Here is a 14,708-nt window from a genome sequence, read left to right as displayed (position 1 = left end):
AACCAAAAACATTTTCAACCTTCCTGCTCTATCCCTTTACTTATCCTCTTTTTCTTGTAAAGATTCTCTTGTAAGACTCTCCCCAGCTTCCCTTCAGGCTGCATCACTGTATTCTTCTAGTACAGCATCTATTGCCTGGTAACCAACTGGCTTCTGAGTGTCTTTCTTCCCTCCTACCCCAATCCCTTCTTAGGAAAAGGAGGAAAAAAAACCCCAACCTCTTCCACAAGTCTCTCCTATGTGCCTTTTTAAGGGATTGTCTCTCTCACCCAAGTCAGTGATTGACTTTAATTCCTGGATGATTGTGATCAGCTGATGAAGGGAGGGATCAGTGACCCACCACAGATAAAGCTGAGCCCAGTTACCCAGGGAGAGCTTACTATCCTGAATTATAGTAATTTCTGCTCTAAACCAAAAGCTTTCTGAGTTGAGGAGCTTGTGCTACATTATGCTGCTGTTGGAATGTGGAAATAGGATAGGCTGGAAATTATTAAGGTGTAGTTTCATTTTATTTTTGTTCTCTAAGATCAAGATACAGCTAAGCTCTGTTTCTTGCAGTGATTAACTTTCAGGATTAAGGAGCTGCTACGTTGATTTTTTTTCTTGTGCAGTAAGTTGATCTTAAGCTTTTTCTGAGGACTTCTTTTTAGTTGAAAGGTTGCCTGTGTTGTAATGGGTTGTTAACAGCTGAGCCTACAAGTTAAGTTCTGGGTTGTGCTTGGTTGTTTATATAAGATAGTATTGTTTCCTAACTTTTGTGAATGCCTGAATACAAAGGTGAATGCAAATACTTGTCATAGTGACTTTGGAGTTCCCCTGAAACATGACGTTGGTCATCCCAAGACTTCCTGCAGGGTGTTCAAGTCTCTGAAAAAAGTCTCTAGCATGTATTCCTATGTCCAGGGAAGTAGTATCTGCTTAGTATAGCAAGTGTATGTTCACCTCCTTTGTTTCACAGAGAGATTTTGCTGTTGCAAGTGGCTTAGTATTCTCTTCTCTTTGTATCAGTTTTCTTTAATAATCAGCCTGAGATCTCCTGTTAGTTTAAGCTCTGAAGTAGTCTCCTGGCATGCCTAATCCAAGCAGCTGTGTGGCTTCTGGGCCCCTGGGAATTGCAGGAGTGAGATCTTGTTTGGGTCTGCGTAACAAGGGCACTAACAAGCGGAAGGAAGGAGAGCGAAAGGACAGGGGAAAAAGTCTGCTGGTCTCAACCCCAGGCTGGTGGAAATATTCTATGAATGGCCTCTCGAGTTCCTCTGATTGCCTGATATCTATGGCAAGGGAAAATGCTGGTGACACCTCTGTCAAATAAGGTTTTCTCTTAAATAAATCTACTTCTCTCTAAAAGGGATTTCTTGGTTGCTGCTATACAAAGAATATCGAGAGAGAAAAGAGCCATTGGGTTTAGATGTCAACAGTGTCAGTTTAATGTTTGAGAAGGACTTGCCTACATGTCAGTCCTGAGCTGTTTCTCCCTGATGTTACACTTCTGGCCAGACCAGAAGTGAGAAGGGCCATTGTTTCTGCCCCTTTTTACTTTGAAAAGTCTCTTCAACATTGGCTGACCAGAGAATTTTGCTGCTGTCTGGCACTGCAGTTGTGGCTGGCAGTTGGCTTCCTCAGGCCTGTGGTAAAACTGGAGATCTGCCCTAATTTCCTGCCTATATGCAAGCCCTGGCTCCAGCCGAGGGAGCAGGGGATTTCTATTGGGAATGATTACCACCCTCTCCCTCACTGCAAAGGAGCAGAGGGCTCTGCAATCCAGCAACCTGTCCCTTTGTTCCACCCCAATATCTTCATGGCAACAATGGTTCAGCTCTTGTCCTGGAGTAACAAATTTTTCTTTGGCCCATATTACTGAGTAGTTTTAATTTTCACACGTCCTTATCAGTCTGAGAAGGATGATTAGGTGTGCTGAGGATTACAGCCTGGATGTTTGAGCTGTAAGAGAAACTTGAGTTGTTCACAGTCCACTGGAGAGCATATGAAGTATGCTGGAAACAAAAGGCAAGCACTCTAAAAACAGTACAAAAGCACTGATACCTTCAGCCTGAGGATGTCCAGACCCCTTAAAACATTGTGAAATTGTGTCAATAATTTGAAGAAATAAGATGCCATTACGGCTTCACTATCAAAAGCAATATAATGGCTGCTCTTTGCTGTCACTGGGTTAAAGGCTCTCTCTGAACTACAGTGTTTTCAGTGGCAGATGTATGTAATGAGCCTGGCATGGTGCAGTCTGTCACAGCTCATTCAATATCTGCAATAGAGCAGAGCTGCCTCAACAGTCCCTAATGCAGTATTTTTCCAGTTGAAAATGCTGTTACAGCACATTGAAACTGCAGTTGGGGAATGGGAGGATTTTAAGGCAACTTCTTTTGGAAAGGCGTTTTCATACGTCAAAAGGGAACTTCTCATTGTGTTTTTTCTTTTGAATTTAGTTTGGGAAGTCTACTAGGAAGTGAATGGTAATTCAATCAAAGTCAAAAGCTGGAGAAGGCATTTTGTTTTTTGTAAAGCATTCAATGTTTCAGTAGCTTCCGCTGCATTTTCCAGTCTCCCCTGCAGCAGCCTGGCAAGAACAGAGAGTCCTCTTCCCCTTCAGGCAGTCTTGTAGGGCTTGTGGATCACTTAGTATCTCTTTGGACTTGACTTTGCAGAGTGGTCACAGAGGCAAAGACTGTCACTTAATTAGGTTGATATTGCTAAGCCACCTACTCCTCACTAAAGCAGCCAGGCAGTGGGGTTTGGATTCTAAGCAGGCTATTGATTTGGGAGACCTATTTTAGAGGAAAACTAGCTCTTCTGGCATGCTGGAGAGGTTCTAAACGCCTCACATCACCCCTGCACCAGGAAGTGTGAAGCGCCTTGAAGCGTGGAACATCAGGAACAGTCAACATGGATTCACCAAGGGAAATCATGCCTGATCAACCTGATAGCCTTCTGCGATGGTATGACTGGCTGGGTGGAAGAGGGTAGAATGGTGGATATTGTCTACTTTGACCTCAGTAAGGCTTTTGACACTCTTCCCACAACATCCTCACATGTAAACTCAGCAAGTGTGGACTAGATGAGTGGAGAGTGAGGTGGATTGAGAACTGGCTGAATGGTAGAGATCAGAGAATTGTGATCAGCAGTGCAGAGTCTAGCTGGAGGCTGGTAGCTAGCAGTGTACCCTGGGTGTCGGCACTGGGTCCAGTCCTGTTCAATTTACTCATCAATGACCTGGATGGAGGGACAGAGTGTACACTCAGCAAGTTTGCTGATGATACTCAACCAGGAGGAGTGGCTGTTAAACCAGAAGGCTGTGCTGCCATTCAGTGAGACACAGACAGGCTGGAGAGCTGGGCACAGAGGAACCTAATAAAGTTCAACCAAGGCAAGTGTAAGGTCTTGCACCTAGGAAGATACAACGCAGTGCATCAGCACAGGCTAGGGGGGCTGACCTGCTGGAAGGCAGCTCTGCAGAGGAGGACCTGGGAGTGCTGGTTGACAGTTGTCCTAGTGATCTGGGACAGCAAGTTGCCCACGGGCCAGCAGTGTGTGACTAGGAAGGCCAATGGGATCCTGGGGTGCATTAGGAGCAGCGTGGCCAGCAGGTCCTCCCCCTCCACTCTGCCCTGGTGAGGCTGCATCTGGAGTGCTGGGTCTGGTTCTGGGTTCCCCAGTTCAAGGGAGACCAGGAGTTACAGGAGAGGGTCCAGCAGGGGACTACAAAGGTGATGATGGGACTGGAGCATCTCCTTTATGAGGAAAGGCTGAGAGGGCTGGGTCTGTTTAGTCTGGAGAAGACTGGGAGGGGATCTTATCAATGTCTGCAAATATCTTAAGGGTGAGTGTCAAGAGGATGGTGCCAGGTTCTTTTCAGTAGTGCCCTGCAACAGGACAAGGATCAATGAGCACAAACAGTTCTTTCTGAATATGAGGAAGAACTTATTTGCCCTGAGGATGACAGGGCACTGGAACAAGCTGCCCAGAGAGGCTGTGGAGTTTCTTTCTCTGCAAACATTCAAAACCTGCCTGGATGTGACTCTGGCAACCCCATCTAGGTGAACCTGCTCTAACAGGGAGTTGGACAAGATGATCTCTAGAGGTCTCTCCCAACACTGACCATTCTGTGGCTGGTCCAGCAGAGCTGTATCGTGAGCTTCTCCAAGGAGAGCTGAAGATGCTCCTAAGCCCCAAGGCAGCAAGAGATGCCCTGTGAGGCACTGAAATTCCATGCTTCTTGTGCCAGTTGACTATCCCAGCTGTGCTAATAAGAGCATTAATGTGTTGTCAATTTTACTGGACCAAACATATCACTTAGGCTTCCTGCGAGAGGTATTATTAATAGTTATTTTTAGTGTATTATTAATAATAGAGTAACAGCTCAGTGCATTTTTTCCAAGATCATAAGCCTAGTTGACTTCTCTATTCTAATTCAAGTGGGGAAGTAAGATGGCATTGCATAGCCTTCAGTGTGTCTTCTATCTGTACATGTGTCTCATGAGATTATTTATAATAATGTAATTATAAAAATGAGCAAACAAGCAAATTGTACATTTTTTTCCCCGTCTAAAGAAGCTGCAGTCTGTCATCAAGACACTAGATGGTAGTCTCAGTCCAGAAACACTCCAGTGGATGTTTGACACTGCAGTAACAGTAAATCATGTCTGTTTCAGTATGGTTTGCTCCTTGTAACACAAGATTTGAGGTGAATCGCTTGTGATGTGGAAACGTTATCCAAAGCTGAACTTTCTGCAGTTAAGTTCAGAAGCTGGTAACAAATTCCTAGCTGATTTCCAGAAAAGGAGATCTCGAGTCTGATAATTTTGCAGTTAACCCTTACTGATACCACCTGAAAGTGAGTGAAATCTCTATTTCTGATGGTGTGAGCACAAATTCTGATTAAAAGATAAACCCAGTCCCTAGGTATCTCAATAATGATTGGAGACAATGGGATGTAGAAAACACATTGGTGTTTGGGGTTTTTTGTTGGGTTCCCCCCCCTTCTCCTTAGTTTGGAGCAGATGTATAAACAAGTGTCAGCTGAGACCATGTGTCCTACAAGCAAGTGTCCTAGCTTGTAGGCCATTATGTGAAGCTGTTGTATTTCACATTTGAAATTAACAGACTGTGGCCCATGAAGCCATGGTAATTTTATCATGTGTGTTTGCGCTGGTATCTTCTACCTCGTGTAAATCATTAAATACTTGCTGACTTGCATTTTTTGTTAGGGATCCAATAAGCCTATTCTTTGAAGGAACTGGGCTAGAAACTAGCTTGTATCTTCCATAGCCAGGCCCCAACGCTTCCCTTTCACTTGCTTCTCTTCCCCTGAAAAGTCAGAATTTTTAAGGCTTTTTTTACAGTTACTGCAGATATATTTATGAAAAATAAAATCCACATATGATATTAAACTTTCAAGAACAGAAGAATTCAATAGCAGCACTGAAGCAGAAGAGACTTAGTTGGCTTCATTCCCCACTAACCAACGTTCAGGCTATTTTAGATGTGCTGGCTGGGGATGGAGCTTCTTCCCGCTTTCCCTGAATCAAAGAAAGGACTCCCTTTGACACCAGTAATGTTAGGAATATGGCTGTGAGTCTTCCTTGCTTGCTTTGTTCAGTTATATTTCAGTGTGAGGTTAAAAAATGTGTGTGGGATGTGGAAATAACCGGTTTTAATTATTAGACATCATAGGCTGACTGAGAAGTGAATCCAATTCTGACTCTGCTAGGGGACTGGGAATAGAATGCAAGGAGAAATCAGGCATGTGTTACTCCTAACATGACCATTTAAGTTTCAGCAAATTGCAAACCAGTATTGATTTCTATACATAAGCTACAAACAAAAAAGAATTACAAAACTTCTCAGCAGCCTGAAAAGCCAATATCGACCAAACTAAAATGGCATTTAGGAGAGCGATGCTTAGCTGATGAAAATAAATAGCAGTAAAATAGCTTCTCACTTGTAATTTTTATCTAATATTGTATCAGATCTGTAATCCTTTGCAAGTGTCACCTAATGCATCACTGGTGACTGCAGAAATGTGTAGAATTAATAAAGAAGGTGCCTGGATGTGGACTAGCTACCTACTTCCAATCTTCCTGAAAGGCTTCAGTTTGATGTATGATATTCCTCTGATTAAAGTATAAAATATATTTTTTCACAAAGTGAGTCTTCTTCTTGAGCTCCAGCAAAAGAAGCTCTTTGCTTGAGGCCTCAGTTTCATACCATTGATTTGTCTTTATCCCAACGTGCATCTTCAGTTGTGGTGAAGCTATGTGGTCAAGCACTTCTAATAGGAGTGGTTATGGGGCTGCAAACATGTCGATTAGAATAAAATCTGATTAAAGACTTTACCACCTTTAAATATCTGAAGCAGAGGAAGGGAGCAATAGGTAGTAGATGGGTGTGAATTGGCAGGCTGCACATGAAGGGAGCTCTGGCAGGAAGGGGAGTAAAGCAGGATATGGATCACTGGAATGCTGTGAAATAAATGGGTATGTACAAAAGCCAAAGTATGACAAACATTCCCCAGAAGATGTGGGATTGGTTCCTCTGGAGATCCCTTCCTCTTCTGTTGTTCATCCCCTAAAACAGGGGTCCTCAAACTATGGCCCGTGGGCTGGATATGGCTCCCGGTATTTACAGAAACCCCCTGCCCCCCCGGGGGTTGGGGAGGCGAACCAAGCAGCCGCAGATGACTTCCTGCCACTTCATCTGTGCACCAGCCCCGTTTAAAAAGTTTGAGGACCCCTGCCCTAAAATGTTACTGTCCCAGCATACAACAATCATCAATAGCTTTTAAGGGAAATGGAAGGAGAAAGTCTTTCTCGCTAATACAGGCCAATCACCATTTTGCATTTAACAATCTTCCTTTCCAATGTTTTGGTTTCTCCTCTGTTTTAGAGCAGGGGATGGGGGAGCCCAGAGGGATGGACATCAACAAAGCACAGCATGTGGGATCAGTCTGTTCAAACATGTAGGTACACACACAACTTCCCACCATCATCCCAGTGCCAGAAGAAAAGAGCCAGTGGAGCTGGTATTAGGTCTCGAAATGTCTAACACCTCTAATGTTCTGGTTAAAAGTGGGACTCCTGCTCCCTCCTTCCTTTGATAGGTCCCAGGTCTCCCTCAGATTCAGCAGAAAGCGAGACCCAGCAGGATGTTCATTGCCTCCCTGGAGCACATCTCAAGATGCTGGCCTCTCTTTTTCAAGTAAGTTTTGAGCAATCCTTAGTTCCTTCAGTAACCTACTCTACTGAGATGAGAAATCCCTACTAGGCAAGTGCCACTGTAATTTTTAGGCTCAACAGGTACTGGTTCTGCAAGGTGTAAACTCTTGCTAAGCATAGGAGGTTGCTGCTTGCAGTAGGATATGGGTGTTTCAAATTCAACACACGCTTTGCGAGCCTGGAGCTTGAATCTTTATCTACTTGTGGCCAACTGCAAGCAAGGGCAGCTCTACCTCTTAGGTTAGGAATATTACTGTTTGACTGGTATAACAGTGTGAAAAGAAATTAAACTGAGAAGCAGGTGTTGCCTATAACCAGACAAAGAAAAAGTTCAGGAAGCCTCTCTCTGTATCTTCACATCAAGATGAACTTTGATAAACTTGGGTTATTAAAAAAAAGTAGCATTTTTCTTCCTCTTTTGATTTGCAAATTAAGCTAAACTTGCATAATCAAATCTGATTGGAGTTTATTTTCAGCTGAAGAGTTTACCACAGACTTAAAAGACTAAACCCAAGACCATAATTGCATATTGTGGACTGCCCTTGCTGTAAATTTTTTCCTGATTTCAGTGCAAAAAACCTACTAAGTGAAAGAGAGTTTTGTACTAAATGAACAGTTCAAAATGCAGAAATTGATGTTTCCCATTCAAATGCAGAAAAGATTTTGATTCAGATCCCTCCTCCCTCCCTTTGAAATGCTATTTACCTACATCAGAGTCTAATAAGGTTAATGTGTCAGATGTTCCCCCAGTGTAAATTGTATCAGTGGGAAGAATACTGCCTGAATAGAGTCCTCCAGCTCTATTCATTTGCTTTCAATGTGTCAAATTAATTTTGCCACATGGGTAATAAAAGCTGTGCTTCTGTGTATTTCTGTAAACATTGTACGACTTAGAAAGTGTTTATGATTTCTTTCAACAATGAAACTTAAACTGTGTGCAGGCCAATATCAGCAAGTAATTTCAGAAGCGACTGAGGCATGTAATTGAGTTTGTCAGTGTAATTGTATTTTGGAATAGATAGCGGTATGTTTTTTTTAGTCGTTAGCGAGTCTCATATTTAGTGTGCTGATTAATTCTATTAGAGGAGTTAATTAGACTGAGAAGCTGGGGGTGAGAATGGATACAAATCACTTTAAAGCACTACATTTAACTCAGAGTTGATTATTCTGTGCACAAAGAAATGCTGCCTCTCCCTGTTTTGGACTCACGTGTGTGATTAGAGCTCATCAGTGCAGCCCTGTGCCTGCTGACAAGGACAGATGATGAGTATGGATGCAATTCCCTCTCCCTTCAAGTGTGAACTTCCAAATTGAGGCACTGCAGGGTACAGAGCTGACCTGATTTAAAAATATTAAGCTCCTGTGCATACTCCATAATAATAAAATTAATAATTACAATATATGTATTTCTGGCACAGCCTCCCCATATTGTTTCCTGTAAAGAACAAAAGGCAATAAGGAATAAACAGGCACCACTTAAGGGCACTCTCTGGCTTTGCAGACTTCAGAAGAGCTTGGGCTCAAGTCTTGGCATGGGAGATTCAGACTTTCGCCTGCAGAAAGAAAAGAGACTTGGATGCTGGAGGTCTGGCAGCTGCAATATCTGCCCTGGAGGTGCTTGAGTTGGAAGCTGAATGCAGGGCTCTCTTGGCATCTCCAAGCAGGAGCCGGCACATCTCGCTTGCAGGCAGCTGCATGGGCCCTGCCTGTACCAGAAGGGTGGATGCTCTGCAGAGGAGTTAGCTTGTCTAGAATAGAGAGCTGAACTTGCAGCTGCATTAAAAGAAGACTCATAGATCTGGACCATTGGTAGATGTGAACCATTTTTGGAGAGCATCGCTAAGCCTGGGACGGAAAATGGAGGAGGATGGACTGACGTTAATTCTCCCTACCTGTTGCTCATATGCTGTGCACAGAATAGTACAGCCTTAGGAGTGACTGTGGAGGACCTGATGTGGCTCTTAGTCTTCTGCATCCAACCTAGTGTGGACCAAGCCAGATCAAAGTGCATGCAGGCTAAGCTCAGGTTCTCCTACACCTCTCAATCCCAACAGCATGCCCCAAAGCGCTTCTAGGTGCGAGACGGGAGGGGCTGAGGAAAGGGCAGAATGGAGAATTGGATCAGTCTCCTCTAAAATTAAAATATGTGAAATATATACCGAATAGATTTAAGAAGCATTCTGTAATTTTTGAATCACCTGGAGTATTTCCAACTAGACAAACACAAGACAGTGTCAGAAGAGCATTAAAACATGCCTTGAGACATCATTTGAGCTGGACAAAAGTCAGGTCCCTTTATAAACCAAATGTACATATTGGGAGCTAGTATAATTTTCTGGAAAACAGTTCCAGTCCGAACAGATGCAAAGGAAGGATACTGTCAAATGAAGCAGTGGTCAGGACTACAGAAAACCCAGGTCAACAGCCTGTATATTTTCAAGAAATTGTGATGCTGTGTCAGGGAATTTCTCCCAGGCTGCCTACTTAGGCCATTACAGCGCTGTTAGTAAAAATGCCTCTTATCTTCCAACTCCTTCCACATACAGATAAAGCAGTCGTGGTCAGTAAAGGGCATATTTTAGTAAGATTCAGAGTGGTAACGTCTGGCAAATTCACATGTCATATGCTTCTCCTTCCCCATGTACAAACAGCCTGTGTTCCCATGCTTTTGTGTTTCCCTTAGATAATGGCTTTTCTGCAACAGAATACTAATGATAGGTTATCAGCTGGGAATGGCAATGCGCCTCACGATGGTATGATATGAAGAAATCATCAGAAACTTTCACTGTTGGGAAACTTCACATCGGAAGCCAGCTCCGATAATCCTACTGAGAGGAGAGGAGCTGGCAAGTCTCTCTTGCTGCAAAACAGAAGGAAAAGGAAGAGGGCCCTGGAAAGCTGCAGGAAGGTGAACAAGACTTTCTTGTCATCAGCCTCCTTCCGCTGTTCCTGGGAAGGACCTTTCGGCTGCCTCTCACCAAAGGGTTGTGCTCCACAACATCAAAGAAAACATGGAAGATGTCTCACATCCAGGACTGAGATGAGACTGAAGTATCTCAGTAAAGACTGAGGTGCACAGAGGGAGAAGGCAGTGGGAGCCTCATGCAGAAGAGCAGTAGTGTGGCTGCCCAGGGGTTTCATGCGCTATTGGGATAAACCAACATCTTTTTGTAATGGCAGATCATCTCCTGACTGTCAAGCTTGGGCTTGGCTGCTGGATTCAGTGGCTATTACAGCAATGGTGCAGGGGTTTGGGTATCTACAGATGCACGTAGGTGCCTCTAGGGATAGTCTAAAATGCCCAAGAAGGTTAAGTCTCTGCAGTCAACAGCATTTATGAACCTGAAAATGTTTAGGCACTACTGAGGCTCTCAGGATCCTGCTTTATCTCACTTTTCTATCACTGTAATCATAGCATCATTTGACTACTAATACTTTAGCCCAACATGTAGGCCCACAAAAGTTTTAGTCACTTCTTGTGCTTGATTATAATCAAAAAATCAAGCATTGTGTACAGATGGGGTTTGCACTTGTCCAGGCTGAGGTATAATCTGTGCCGGACTGATGCTTCTCTAATGTAAAAGTTCAGCTGAGCTTCCAACAGCAGTATAGGCCCTCCCACCAAGTCCCTCAAGACATTTAGGCAAAGCTTTCCAACCTCTTTCAGTGCATGGATGTCTGCAGCTTTTGCAGGTCTTGTGTTTTTAAACTTGCTACCCACAACTCTGTCTTAGTTTCTTCTGATAGACCACTCAAATGCTGGTGGTGCTGGCTGAAAGCCTCATGCAGCTGCAGTCCTTCAAAATACCCAGTCCTTGAGTAGCGCAGCTGCTTTTGTCCCTTTGTCAGTTAACAGCAGCATTTTGACAGCTAAAGTGATGAGCCACAGCACAGCAGTGAGGAGGAGAGCTGCGTATGCAGGGCACTGCTAGCTCAGCTGGGCAATGCTGGCCCATGGGTCCTCAGACAGTGGAAGAGCTACGTGTGTCCTCCCAGAGACCTCAGCTTGCTGGAGGCATGGTGAGTCTTCTGGAAAGAGTAGTGGAGCTACCAAGTTTTCAAAGCCACTCACCCGCACAAATAACACTGTGTAGTCTGGGATTTGTGAGCAGGCACCTGTGGCACACGGTCAATCTGCCAAATGGAGCTGGGTGTGGACAAAGCTCCATTCCCTGCTCTTCTGGAGCTGCTGTTTCACCTTCCCCCAGGGGTATCATTGTGGGTTTGCCTTGCAATCGATGACTCAGTTACTAGAACATGGAAAAGGAAGACTGAGTTTAGGCAGCCTTCATTCCTCACTGCTGAACTCCTCCTTAGGGTCAGGGAAGCATACACAGCCTGTCTCTGTTTTGGATTTAGGGATCAAACTCTCCATGAGGCAGTCGCCTTCATCCACTCCACTGCTGTCCCTGGCCCTGAAGAATTTGAAAATGAAGCAGCAGGAACCCCATGTAGTCTTACAGGACATAGCCGGCAGTGTGCAGTGGTGGCAAAATGGGATGTGCAAGCAACATGTGCCCTAGCACTTAGTCCTTAGAAGAGTCTGTACTCCCTTCATCCTTCTGCTCCCTGTCCCTATGACGTACTTTTGTTCTTTGTCCTTCTCTGAGTAGTCAAAACAGTTTGAGAAAAATTTTTTCCTTGAATTAAATGATAGTAAAAATTAATTATTATCAAGTACACAGCACCAAACGCACAGCACATTTTTTTTTAAAGCAAACTATTATTTTTACAGTTTACATTTAAAAAATAGCTGTAGTTTACATGCTGAAGTTCAGCTGTTCAAATAAACCCTTAACTTCCTTTCTTCAGTCAGTCACCTGATTGGCATTTCCCAATAGGTGGATCGTTTCAGCCACGGTGGCTGCTCTACATGTCATTGCAAGCGCTTCCCATCAGCCATGCTCCCTGGGAGCTGGAGAATGAATTTAGCTGATAAAAACTCTGAGCTGAGCAAACATCTGGCAATGAACTAATTTTCTAAAATATTACTCCTTGTCTGTACAGAAAAAATTGCAATTTATTTAAGCCAGAAGGCTGATGGAGCTGAACAGTGGAGGTAAGGGTTGTCCTTGAGCTGGAGCCACACACCTCTCCCAGGAGCCAGGCTCACCATTGCTGCAGGGCAGTGCTGGTCCACAGCATTGGGATGAAGGATTCATCCATCCCTGTGGAACAGGGAGGGGTCAATGTTCAGCTCTCCAAAAACATGAAATTCAAGGAAATCCAATTTTAATTAAGCCTTTTATTACAAAGGTCCAGTGAAATAGCCCAAGGGGTCATGCCGGTCGTCTACCAGGATGGCCTTGGTCTCCTGTTGGTCAATACTGTTTGGAAGGGGAGGGACGGTGGGTGCAGCATTAATGTTGCATCCACTCCTCCTCCTAGGAGGGGACAACCCACCCCATGTTTCATTAACACTGTCTGTAGCCTTTGGAAGAGACCAGGTCTGTTAATCCTCTTTTTTAAACAGAGGAAAGCACTAAATCACCAGAATAACTCAAGCAATTTGGTGACTGAAGGACCCCAGTGTCCCAGTTCCAGCCACTCTGCAGGAATGTCAGGGATGCTCCTCTGGGACCGTTTAGAAATGCACAACTGTCTGGACAGCTTAGGGCCATCCTGCTGCAAACTTCTTAACTCTGCTTCCTGAGTCAACTAAGTCATTGCATCAGCCCATGAAATGAGCTGAGAACAGATGTGAGTGATTCCAGTGTCAGGGGTTTGGACTACAACCACAAATGCAAGTGTAATTAAGATTTTCCTCCATTTCTCTTACATGCTAAATGGAAATATTAGATTAACTCAGCTGTGCTGTAAGACTAACTGCAGAGTCTCTGGAAGATGTGTTCACATGGAAAAGGTCACTACATTGCCACTGGATCGTTATTTCACTTACTTTAGCCAGTAGCTAAAATGCATGTTTTCTGTCTCTCCCAGACCTTTCATCTTCAATTGTCCAGGCAGCCAATAAGGCAGAATAAATGAGAAGCATCAGAAATCCGTACAGTTTAAGGTTTTCTATCATTATGCAGAATCTATATCTTCATTAATCACTTTTTTCCTTAATGAATTCGGGGACTAGTGTTTCTGCTGCTAAGTACTCAAAGGAGTTATTAAATTTCTGGCTGTCTGGTTCCTCCATCTGTTTCCATAAAAATTTACTGCAATTAGTATTTCAGCAAAATTTCTAAAACCTGCCAGATTTCTTAAGAACAGGGAACACTACCGTAAGCATGAGGGGGAGCTTATGGTGTCTGAGTGGCAAGAAATGATCTAAAATCCACATTAAATCAGCCTTCCCTGTAGTTTGCAGGAGGGTTAAGGCAACAAAAGGGAGACAAAATGAAGAGACGCTGGAAAAACTGCTGCCTGTCCAGGTCCAGCTGTCCACTGCTGGCTAGATATTAGGATAATAATTTTCATTTTTCTGAAGGAGGCAGCTCCAGAAGCACATGCAACAGCCAGGGAAGTGGGTAGAGGTCTGCAGCACAGCTACTGAGCATGCAGAGGGGCTATGGGGCACCAGGCAATGTGGTGGCTGCTAGAGGCAAGTACCAGTCCTGGTGGTAAGTCCTGAGCACAGGACTCAGCTTCCTTGCGCAAGCGCTCCAGGTCACTTGGTGTCAGGGGACCTCTTGGATTTACTACAGTGAAGCTATGGCCAAGAACATTGCTGCCCTATCCCAGTCAAAAATAAACTGCAGAATAAAGAAGCCTGTGCTTCTGCAAGAGTATGGCAGAAGCCCTCACCTTAGCATGTGCGTATCAGGTGTTTAAGGAGGCTGGTGACAATCCTGTCTCCTGGAGAAGGACCAGTGTCACACTTTTCCAATGCATGGAGCCACCCGCTCCCCTATACACTGATGTGATCTCAGGAAAGGCCCTTGGCTCGGCACTAATTTCACAGTTCTGCAGCTGTTTGTAATAAAATGGGACAAACAAGATTTTTATGGCCAAAGGATTATGTTTTGTTCCTTGTTTTTCAATTAACAGGCCCCCTCTGCCACGATGTGCTCCTGTGGTGCATCACAACCTCTTGGGTCCTGTATGTGGCTTTATTATTGAAACTCCCCCTTCAGATGACCCTCTGGCCCCATTCTGTACCTGCACAGTATCAAATTAAAGGGCTAAAGGGCTCCCTGAGTCTTTATTTTCACTATATTTATGCCAGGATAAATTTTTGCAGCTGATAAATTTCCATCTGCTTTTAAGAACAGTGGGACAGACCCAGTTTCTCAGGAAGGAAGAGATGCAGGGTGTTGTCCGAGCTGAAGAAAAAATGACGGTCCAAGAAGGGCTGACTGACTGGAAGGGGCTGGCTCTGATGTGCCTGCATTGCCCAGGAGAAAGATAATAAACAGAATGAGAAGAGCAATTGCTTTAATAAATAAACGGGAACATGTGTGCGACTGATACCGCCAGGGGCAGATATATGCCAAGAAGTCTGTTTTTAACATCTGCTCTTCAGCAGCCTTAATA

Source organism: Falco biarmicus, chromosome 4 (assembly GCF_023638135.1).
Source record: "Falco biarmicus isolate bFalBia1 chromosome 4, bFalBia1.pri, whole genome shotgun sequence".
Classification (NCBI taxonomy): Eukaryota; Metazoa; Chordata; class Aves; order Falconiformes; family Falconidae; genus Falco; species Falco biarmicus.
This window is presented reverse-complemented; position numbering follows the sequence as displayed.